Below are 11,105 nucleotides of genomic sequence, written 5' to 3'. Positions count from 1 at the left end.
ACAGTTGGACTATAAAGAAAGCTGAGTGCTGAAGAATTGATGCTTTTGAACTGTGGTGTTGGAGAAGACTCGTGAGAGTCCCTTGGACTGCAAGGACATCCAACCAGTCCATCCTAAAGGAGATCAGTCCTGAGTGTTCATTGGAAGGACTGATGTTGAAGCTGAAACTCCAATACTTTGGCTACCTGATTCGAAGAACTGACTCATCTGAAAAGACCCTGATGCTGGGAAAGATTTAGGGCAGGAAGAGAAGGAGACAACAGAGGATGAGATGGTTGGATGGCATCACCGACTCAATGGATGTGGGTTTGGTAGACTCCGGCAGTTGGTGATGGATAGGGAAGCATGGCATGCTGTGGTTCATGGGGTCGCAAAGAGTCAGACATGACTGAGCAACTGAACTGAATTGGATAGGGGTAAAAAACAGGATCAAGATCTGATAGAAGGAAAGAAGTACTTAGAAGACAGATAAGGAGGGACAAAGTGCAGAAAGCCTGTGACTTACCTACAGTTCCACAGGTTTTGAGTCCATGTGGAATAACCTCCAAAGTCTAGTTCCTGTCCTCACCACGATACTATCCCAAAGGTTGGTCTGTACTGCTCAGAACAGGGGCTCTAAATCCTTGGAACAGAAATTTTGGGGAAAGGAGGAACCAATATCCTTGTTCCTGTCTGGGTCTGAGGCTTCTTCTGGGCCACAGAACCCTTTTCACCAGTATGAGATGCTTGGTCCACATCCTGCCCAAATGGGTTCTCAAAGATGAAGCCCTCTGATTCTCACATAACTCACAGTTTTCTAGACAGAGTTTTTAGGAAAAAGAAAAGTTTATGGAAATCCCAGCCAGATTCAGATGGGAAAGACCTGTCCTCATCACAATGTTCATGCAGTTAACAGCTCTGATGCTCAAAAATGCTGTAGTGGACATCAAAATTAATGGAACCAAGGTTACTTGGAAGCCAACAGGGCTTTGGTAATCCCTTAAAAGTGTAACTTGTCTCAGTTATGACAAAGGGAGAGTGGGAAATGGAGGACAAACTTTAGTAAAAGCTGAAGACAACATTGGAAGCCCTTGGGGTTAGCCAGCTCTTCCTAACAGAGGATGGTGTTGATTTCATGGGACTGAATAAGGAGAAATACCATTCATTCATATTTTTGATGAGTATTTACCCAGTTCCTTCTGCATGCAAGGCAGCCTACCAGTTGCTGCAAACACAGTGGTGAACGGAGTAAACATGTCCCCTGCTTTGGCAGAGCTTTGAATCTAGTGAAAAAAGACAGTCAATAAGAGAACAAATTTCAAATTCTGCTAAGAGGAAAATGAAGTGTGTGTTATGGAAGGGAAGATGGGGTACACACGTGGAGATGTCAAGGGCGAGAAGAAGCCGTCTCAGTGAGGAGGAAGGGAGGCCACAGCATGGGTGAAGTCTTCACAGTAGAGAAGAGCTTGTTTTGTTCAAGGACCTGGAAGGTTAGTATAGCAGGAGCACCATGTGCTGGGAGAGACTCAAGTGAGATGACCTTGAAGAAGTATTGGGGCCAAATTATGCAGATCCTCTTGGACCATGTTGAGGAGTGTGGATTTTCTTCTAAAAAAAAAAAGACAAAAAACGTTTTTAGGCATGTGAAAAATCTGGTTTCTTTTTTTTTTTAATTGCTCTAACTTCTATGTGTAAAACAGATAGGAAAGGGCAGTATAGGAAATAGAGAAACTGGTTAAAGGCAAGTTCCCAAGTGAGAAATTAAAGAAGCTTAGGCCAGAATGGTGTCAGTGGAAATGGAGATAAGCAAGCGGACTAGAGATGTATGTTTGAGGAAGAATCAATAGAACCTGCTGATGAAGACAATGTGGGAAGTAAGGAAATGTGGAAAATCTGTAATTACTCCCAGGTTTCTGAATAGAGCAGTTTGTTGGATGGTGATGCTGCCTTGAGATGGGAAAACAAAGGGGAGGGTGAGTGGTGATGTATGGCAAAACCAATACAATATTGTAAAGTAAAAAATAAATAAATAAAATAAAATCAGCAGTCAAAATGACTAGTTGAGATCATGGAAATAAATAAATAATTTCTTACTAAAAAAAAAAAGAGTTCTATTTCATGCATATAGAAATTAAACATCTACTTTTAAAACTCTCCTTTGTCTATGGTCACACACTGTGCCTTATCCCTGGGAGCTCCTTGTCTTATGGGTTGGTGTGTCCTCTACTAGTCAATTACCAAGGACTCAAGCGCGGGGGAGGCCTAGAAGATCTCCTCACCCACTTTTTGCCCCAGCCCCACAATGCCTGTTCTCCAACAGCCCCATGAGGCCCCAAGTACCCCTTCCCCTTGGACAGGAGGATGGACTTGACCCTGGGAGCGATTCTTGGCCTCTACTGGGAAACTGGCTCCCAGCAACCTCCTCCCCCTGCGTCAGTCCTTTTCCCCTAAATGCTTCCCAGCTTCCCAGATGGTGTCCAGATAACCCGCACCCTCTCCCTGGGGTGCGATCATCATTCCGAGGGTCAGCTCATCTCCTTGAATCCTTCAGCGTAGGAAGAATCATGAGTCCATCTGTCATCACCCACCTCCCTGGGAACTGAGGAGGGCAGAGAGCCAGGCCAGCGGGCAGAGTACATTTGTATCCCTTTGCTCAAGGCCAGCTCTGCTGGTTAATCTATGGAGAAACCCAGCCAGGAAGTCTACAAAAAAACACAGGAATCACTAGTTTGAGCCTTCTGTCCCACACATCCTCTCCCCATCATCATACATGTCCTATTCATCATCCCAGATTTAGCTCAAAGGCCATCTCATCTGGGCAGGCTTCCGAATTCCCAAGCACATCTAGTCTCTCTCTCTCCTCCAATTCTTTAATTGGACCACAATGGTGGTCTGATCTTGATGTACTGATAATGAAACGGTCTGGTTATGTCTCTCTTTCCATTAAATCTGTGCTGTTTAATATGGCGCCCACCCATTATATGTGGCTGCTTACATTTAAATCAATTAAAATTCAACAAAATATAATTTCAGCTCCTCAACTGGTCTAGCACATGATCAGGTGCTCAGTAGCCATGTGTGGCCAGTGGCTCCCATATTAAACATCACAGATTGAGAGCCCCTTCTCAATCTGTAGAATAGCACTGTGTTAAACTAAGTACTCCCTGATGACCAAACTGGGTGTTATCCTCTTTGTGCCCTTGGCACCCGGTACAGAATACAGAACATAGAAGATGCTAAATATGTATGGACTGAATGAGCAGATGAGAGGATAAGTTCTGGACACCATGTGTGAAGGAGAATATGGGTGACCTGCATGAAGTATGCTCCAAAGACAGGAACCAAGAGAAGATATGATTTAGGGGAAAGACAGAGAGGACAGCTCAGTGTGAGCAAGGTGGCCTTTCTGTGCCCCGAGACACTAGAATGCCGTTGCCAGTGTCCTTCAATAGCACCATTAAATCACACATAGTCACATAGGACAGCTCATCCTATCAGCCTCTCCTCTGTGACACCTCTGTTTACCTCTCTGTCAATCCAGTCCCCTCATTGTCCTTGAAATTCCCTGAGAAGTCTCTCCTGACCCACCCCAGCTGGTCCTACTTGCCATGCTCTGTCCAGCATCCCCAAGTACAGTGCGAAGGAACTCCGTCTGACAGCTACAGTCACTGTCCATTTTGTGCCCCAGTGCATATGTCTTATGTCTGTAACTCTGCTCTGTCCTTCAGGCTAACTAAGCAACAGATCCCCAGGGATGAGACCCCCTAAGACTTGGGCTCCCTAGGGGTAAGATTTTACTGATCAGGATGAGTAAGGGTTGCCCAAGAAGCTCTTTCCTAACAGGCAGGCCACTTAGGGGAAGGACCCGAGATCTGATCTCACGGAAACTGTTTACCCAGAGTCCTGCCCACCATGGCAGACACAGATCAGGGGCTTGAGGGATTTCAAGACAACGCTACTTCTCCTGTGCAATCTCAAGTGGACTTTATGCAACAGCTTCTCTTCAGGGCAGTGGCTAGACTCTGGGAGAAGTGAGGAACACGGGCCTGAACCTTAAGGATCTGCGGAAGTTGAATCCCCCTGTGTTTGCCTGTATCAGCTCCTACTTCAGCATCTTGAGACTCATCATCTTCCTTTGCTTTCTGAGAATCCAGGAAAGACAGACTGAGCAGTTCTGTAGCTCTGACTTAGCTCTCTGTGATTCCTTCTTGACCCAAGAGCTCTCCCTAAATCCATGACTTCAGAGACCCTCCTGCCAACAGGAAGGGCTCTTCTGGCCCTGGGCCCTTATAATCCTGCTCTTAGCCTGGGCCATTTCTCTGTGGTCCCCTGGAGTTTATGTGCAAAGCTGTGGTAGTACAGTTTGGCTCTGCCCTGGTAGACAGTTCCGCTTCTTTTCCCACTAGAAACTAGGCCATTCTCAACAACAGGCCCAAATCCCCAAATAGTGGCCTTACCAATAGGAAGGTTGTAGAGGGTGATGTAGTATTTAGAATGTCTTCAATCATTCACCTTGTCCTTCTCCTGGGCTCTTAATACCAGCTTCTTTGACCCAAACACTATCCTTTAAAGCAATCAGCAGCTGTTCCCTTTGTCCCCTGAAAGAGAACCTGGCCCTCAGTAACATATCTTTGAAAGTTGGCAGGTGGGCACACCTTATGCCCCATAGATGATCCCTTCTCACTGGTTCTGTGTGTGACACCCCTTCCACCAGAGGAAAGTCTCTTAGAGTCATGATTTGAAAGCTTCAGCACAGTTCATCTGTATAGGAACACACGTCTGCTACAAGGAGGCTTGATGGCACACAACTTTGGTGAGAGGTGTCAGGAAAGATATTCCAAGCCTCAAATCTGAGTCAGTGTTTCCCACTAGACTCATTCTTTTGGGTTGAGACTGGCCCTCCTTTTAAACAGACCCTTCTTTTTAAACAGTGGTCTTCCTCCCTCCCTTGAGGAGCGCTTGGGACTGGTCCCATGGGAGAGCTTTGTGGACGCCAGGTGACTCTCTGACTACTCCTCCAAAGGGCAGTGGAAGGAAGTGGCCATCCCAAAGCCAGAGCCTGTGCTCATCTCTCCCCAGCTGCCATGGCTGAGAGTGGAGGCTGTCTTTCCCATGTTCGGGGCAAAGGAGGGGAAGAGCTGGAAGTCATCAGGGTGTTGTTTTTGCCAGTGGAGCCCTTGAAGTGGAGACAGGAGGAAAACAAACAAACTCATGTCATCTCCCCAGGGTCCTGGAAGAGGTCCCTTTCACAGCCAGGAATGTGACAAGGAGTGAAGTCAGCCAGGAGGCTGCCTGCAGAGGGAGGGAGGCAGGCAGCGGGGCGAGGATCAGAGGCGCAGAGCAGGGGAAGGGGCCAGACACGGGGAGGGTCCAAGGCCGTCATATCCCTGGGGCTGGGGGTGGGCAAAGAGCCCGCAGGGAGAGATGTGCCCCAAGGCTGGGAGGGCCCCACTGTACAGAAAGACATGTATCTCAGCTTGCCTACTAAAAGGTCCAGCCCATATTTTCCAGAAGCCAGTTTTGTGGAATAGATGTGGCAATAATTACAGGGATTGGCCGCTGATTGGCATGGAGATCAGTACAAGGAAGAATAAGATTAGAAGTAGATACACAGAAAGGAAAAATGGTCCCTGGGAGGAGAAAAAGTGCCAGGGTGGGGACCGGCCCCAGGCCAAGTGGCCAAGTGAGACCAAGTGGATGAGAGTCCAGGTTAGACTGAGGTTGCCCAGCCCTCTGGCTCCCCAGGAGGCCTCTGATGTACTGAGGCTGACCCCACACTGCTGCTGTTCAGGAATCCATGACGTGTCCCAGCCTCACCTCTCTATCACGGGGCAGGAGCCAGCAGGCAGTGCTGGGCCCAGATTTGGTTCTCAGCTTGCCACAGCCCCTGGAAACAGGGGAGGGCCTGAGGGGAAGGTGTGGGGTTTCCTCCTCCAAGCCACCTCCATGACCTTGAGAGCACAGGTGCAGCTCACCTGCTCCTCCTTCTCCTTGTGTGTCTGACAGAGTCTGAGATGTTCTCTGCTCTGGCTCCCAGCTGTGTGGGAAAGCTGGGCTATGCCAGCCAGGTCCAGTTTTCCCAGCAACTCCCTTTGTAGCATTGGGATCACTGTAAATGGTCAGGACTCAATATCCCCATTCTGAAAAATGGAGGTATATCCTGACCTCCCCTCACCTCACCTCACTCACAGTTGAGGGTTAACAAGAAACCAGAGTGGCCAGAGCACCCAGGAAGCAAACTAACACATCTAAAGTATTCCAGGAGAGAGGTCTCTCTTTGGGAATTTTCTTTTTGTTTGGGGGTTTGTATAGATAGTACTGAAAACTTTATTTTATGTATTTGATTTTATTAAATATTGTACAGTACATTTTGACAAAATAGATACAGTGTAAATCTATAAATATTTGGATTTAAATCAAATATAATTTTTAACTTACATTCACAAACACCTTTGTTTTTTGGGCAAAAACAAAATCTTATATTTTTTCTGAATTTTGAATTTTGTTAATGAGTGTTTAAAGCACACATTATCTCTGAGACACTTTCAACAATGTTCTCTGGAAGGAAGTCTGAAAAACAGAATCAAGTAAGATGGCATGTATTATGTAGTGACACTGAATGTTGAGTTACTGAACTTGGAATTACAGCTGACCTTGAAAAATCTCTTTGGTAATTTTCTGCTGAAGATGCTGACTCCGTCCACAGCCTGAAATGTACCCGTGAGAGCGTCTGCTCCAGCATCCCTGTGTGCAATTGGGAGGACGGAGGCCCACCTGGCTCACATACCCCTTAGGCAGGCCAGAGAAAGGTGAGCAGGGGAGAGGCAGCCCCGTCCCCTAGCAGCCCCGACCTTCTGCCTGGATTCTGATAAATGGGGTCTACCTTGTGCCTGAGACCCAGGAGCCACCTCAACCCTTTCCCCATTTCTGAACCTCCATCCTGAGATAGTCTTAGCACCGTTTGGAAGCCCAGACCTGGGACTTGCTTTTGCTTCTCCTCCCAGAGGCTCAAGTTCCCTCTGAATCTCCAGCCCAAGAGCCAGTGCCCAAGCACTGCTCCCAGATCCCTGACACCTCCCGCCTCCTGGCTAGCTGGGCTTTCACTAGGATGTAAACACTCTGTGAGCAGGGACCTTAGGTCTCCTGTTCACTGATGAATCCAAAGCCCCTAGAACATAGCACAATGGAGACACCAGTATTTGTTGAATGTGCAGAGGCCAGAACCTACTATAAAAGAATTGGTGGGAAAATCCAGCCCACAGATTAAAGGGAAACCCATCAGGAAAGACACTCTGGTGTGGCCACATGCATCTCACCTCACTTGCCCCTCACCACAGTTTGTGTGCTATGCTCAGTCACTCAGTTGTGTCTGACTCTTTGCACCCCCATAGACTGTAGCCCACCAGGCTCCTCTGTCCATGGGGATTCTCCAGGCAAGAATACTGGAGTGGGCTGCCATGCAAACTCAGGGATTGAACCCAGGTCTCCTGCGTTGCAGGTGGATTCTTTAACATCTGAGCCACCAGGGAAGCCCCACCACCATTTGCCACCTCTCAAAATGTATCAGCCCCTCCAGAGAGGACCACCTCCCTCCACCAGCTCAGGTCCTATAGCTCTCCATTGCCTGGTGGACTCTTTCAGCCTTCTTCTTTCTTCCTCAATGCTCAGTGTCACAGTAGCCCCAGGACAGTCCCTAAGCCATCAGGTTGCTGGCTCAGCATCCATATGGAGCTCACCAGGTCCCATTTGGCGGGTCTATCCTCCCAGCCTGGTCTGTGCATGCTCAGAGCTCACCCCTGTCTTGGAGGTTGTCTAGGGTGGGAGTCCTGGCTGGACCCAGCTCCCAAAACTTATTGGATCATCGAGAAAGCAAGTTTCTTCATCCTCTCTCACATATGCATCCCCAGCTCCACGCCCCTGCCTCTCTTTCCATGTTTTTAGCATCTTCTTCCGCTTGCTGGCTTCCCAGGGGTCCAGACTCAAGGCCATTTCCCACTGCCAGCACCCAGACCGCAGAAAGGCCGCTATCTCTCCCTCCTGGGCCTCCAGATCCCAGGGCCTTGTGTTCCTCTGCTACATTCCAGGCGAGACTCTGGTGGGAGAGACAGGGAGGACACCAAGGTGGTCTGAGCTCCCGGGAACAGCCCGGCTTCTTCCCTCCACTCCACTCTGCCTTCCCATCCCCTCTCAAGCTTTCTGGCTCTAAGCTGCCTGAAGGAATCTTGGCTCAAATCTTTACAGCCCCTCCTTTAGCCTCCTCCAAGGTCGCCTCGTCCTCTCCCTGCTGGTAGGCCCTGAGGACCTCACCCTGAGGACCTCACTAACACAGCAGGCTCCCCATGAACCTGCCATCCCTTTCCTTTGTCCCTGCTGGCCGAGAGATCTTAGAAAAGTTCTAATGAATTTGGGGCTCTACATCATCCCTGCCATATGAGGGATTTCAAGCTGGCACTGTTCCCTTCATCCTGCCACAGACAGTAAGCCAGTGTGGAGACCATACTCCAGTGAGAGACTCTCCCTCGGGCTGTCTCCTTAGCCTCAGACTGTCCTGCCCTAGACACAGATAGGTCTCTAACTCTGGTCCTCATTTGACATCATCTGTCCCTTCACAGGAGAAGGTAATGGCACCCCACTCCAGTACTCTTGCCTGGAAAATCCCATGGATGGAGGAGCCTGGTAGGCTGCAGTCCATGGGGTCGCTAGAGTCGGACACGACTGAGCGACTTCCCTTTCACTTTTCACTTTCATGCATTGGAGAAGGAAATGGCAACCCACTCCAGTGTTCTTGCCTGGAGAATCCCAGGGACGGGGGAGCCTGGTGGGCTGCTGTCTCTGGGGTCGCACAGAGTTGGACACGACTGAAGCGACTTAGCAGCAGCAGCAGCAGTCCCTTCACAACGACCCCAGGCCCCTCCAGCCAACTCTCAAGAATGGGACATGAAGCACTTGAGGGAGCTGATGTTAGAGGCTTTTGGAGACCCTCCTCACAGCCCACCTTGGGTGGGGAGGGGCTGGTCACCCACAGTTCACTGCTTCGTAGATACTCTTCTGCCATCAGGAAGAGCTCTCTGGCCCCGAGCCCTTCGAGGCTTACTCTCATCCTTTGTCCATTTCTCTCTGTCCCACTGGCTCCAAGTATGAAGCTAGAAGCCTAAGATGGTAGCCTAACAGTGTCAATGTTTGGAGGGTGATTTATTTACCATGTCCCCAATTATTCCCCTGGCCTTACCACTGGGTGTATTCAAGCAGTATCCCTTCTGCAGCTGTGCTCCTCTCTCAGGCCTCTGCTCACATTCAGTGTTCCTGAGGTCTCCATGAGCTCTCTTGACCCTCGCCTGGATCCCACCAGCATGCCAAGTCTCTCTTAAGTGTGGATGTCCCTGCTTCTTTCATACTCATTTCATCCCTGGAGCATATTGCTCCTGAAACACCACTCGCTGTCATGGCCTGTCCTTCTAGATATATCTGGTTTCTGATGGGTCCTGCATGGCATGAACACTGTAGAAGGTGATCCCAGAGTTGGCCAGAGTCCAAAATACCTCACTTCTAGCCTCAATTCTTTACCTTCCCTTTTCCCAACTGCCTAAAAAAAACGTGCCTCTTATGGATTTGTTTGAATAATAATTTTCTTTTTAAAATGCAAGCTCTTCTGCAAAGTCTAGGCCCTTCCTTCCCTTCCTTATATTGACCTCACATTTCTGCCCTCTAACCTTCACAGAACTTGATTAAACTGCACAGAGATAGGGTGTCTCTATTGCTGTTTTTCACCAGCTCCTCCTTATGTTTCTCTCACTGGTCCGTCATTTGCCAAATATTAATCAAGACTCTGCAATATACAAAGTAATGGGCACTTTCTATCTTCTTTCTTCTTTTCCATTAAAAAAAATAATTTATGAAGTAGAGCCAGGGATCCCAGGCCAAGATAAAGTCTAAACAAGGATATAGGTGGTCCATCCCAGGACTGAGTGAGGCACAGGACTTGGTGTGCAGAGCAGAGAGTAAATCCCAAGAACCTCTTTTGAGTGAGGACCCCAGGGGCACCTGCCTCCCCATGGCTCACTGAAGAAGCTATCATCAAGCAGCAGCCACCACCCCCTGCCCCCAGTCCACTTCTATTCAGAAGCCAGGGAGAGTCTCCAGAACACACCTCAGATCACATCCTTCAAGGGTGACAAACTCCTGCCTGATCTGGACCTCAATGTCCCCCTCATCCCATCTTAAGTTTGTGTGTTCCCTTGCTTGCTACAGACACATTGGTTTTCTTCAAGACCAGCTTTGTGTCAGCTTGCACATGCCTCCCTCACAACTTACACACATGCCCCTCGAGCCCACCACACTTGTCCTCACCCTCACTCTCTGCTTCTTGCCAACATTCACATTTCACTGTAAGTGGCACTTCTTCAGAAAGGAACATCTTACCTGACCTTCAGCTGAAGTCAGTGCCCTGCTGTACATTCTCATCATCACCCTTATCATCATGAAACTCCACTGAGCTTATGCTTCTGTGATTAGTGATAGCAGGTGGCAGGGTTAACGGGGGGTCTCCATTCTGCTAGGGGGAAAACAGACATAGGTATGAGTTCTGAGAGCAGGGCTCTGGGAGGTAGTAGAGAAGCCAGTACCACATCCAGCTGACCACCAGGAGAGCCCACGTTGGGTGATAAAACCACTGTAGCATCCCCAGCCCTCGGCAAGGTCTGGCTGACCGGTCAGTGAGCAGCTGCGCTGCAGCTGGGACAGCTCTGGCCCTCCCTGTCCTCCGCTCATCTGATTTCTGCATGGCCCCAAGGATCACACTGCCTCCCAGGCCAGGAGCCTGTCATCAGCGTCTTATTCCCCGCCTCCCCTTCCTCCAGTGTGCACGCCACAGCTCATATTCCCAGGGTGTCTGGGAAACAGCAAGGGTACCATGGGCTCCTCCCAACTCAGGTGGCAGGTGATAAGCACTCCAGGCCCCAACAAAACTGAGCCTTTGACCCCTTGAGGCCTTTCCCACACATGCCATAGGTATTCAGTCTGGCCACATGAGGCTGGGGACACCTCCCTGTCTGTGTCCTGCTCCCTGGCTGCTGGCTCTCTACAGGACTGAAGGGGCATGTTCTTGGAGGTCCTGGAGACCCAGATCT

The 11,105-nt window shown here is 49.2% G+C and overlaps 1 long non-coding RNA gene across 1 annotated transcript; it reads right to left on the bottom strand.

Moving 5' to 3' along the window:
- Positions 1-1,144: 1,144 nt before the first annotated feature.
- LOC147363574 (uncharacterized) lies at positions 1,145-10,529 on the bottom strand. Its single transcript, XR_015135970.1, has 3 exons — positions 10,399-10,529; positions 1,358-1,587; positions 1,145-1,262 (listed from the first exon to the last, which is right to left on the bottom strand). It is a non-coding gene; the product is annotated as an uncharacterized LOC147363574 (long non-coding RNA).
- Positions 10,530-11,105: the final 576 nt, after the last annotated feature.

The sequence above is a fragment of the Bos grunniens genome, chromosome 11, assembly GCF_055505025.1.
Source record: "Bos grunniens cultivar Pamir isolate PY7600 chromosome 11, Bosgru_T2T1.0, whole genome shotgun sequence".
Taxonomy (NCBI): domain Eukaryota; kingdom Metazoa; phylum Chordata; class Mammalia; order Artiodactyla; family Bovidae; genus Bos; species Bos grunniens.
This window is presented reverse-complemented; position numbering and strand designations above follow the sequence as displayed.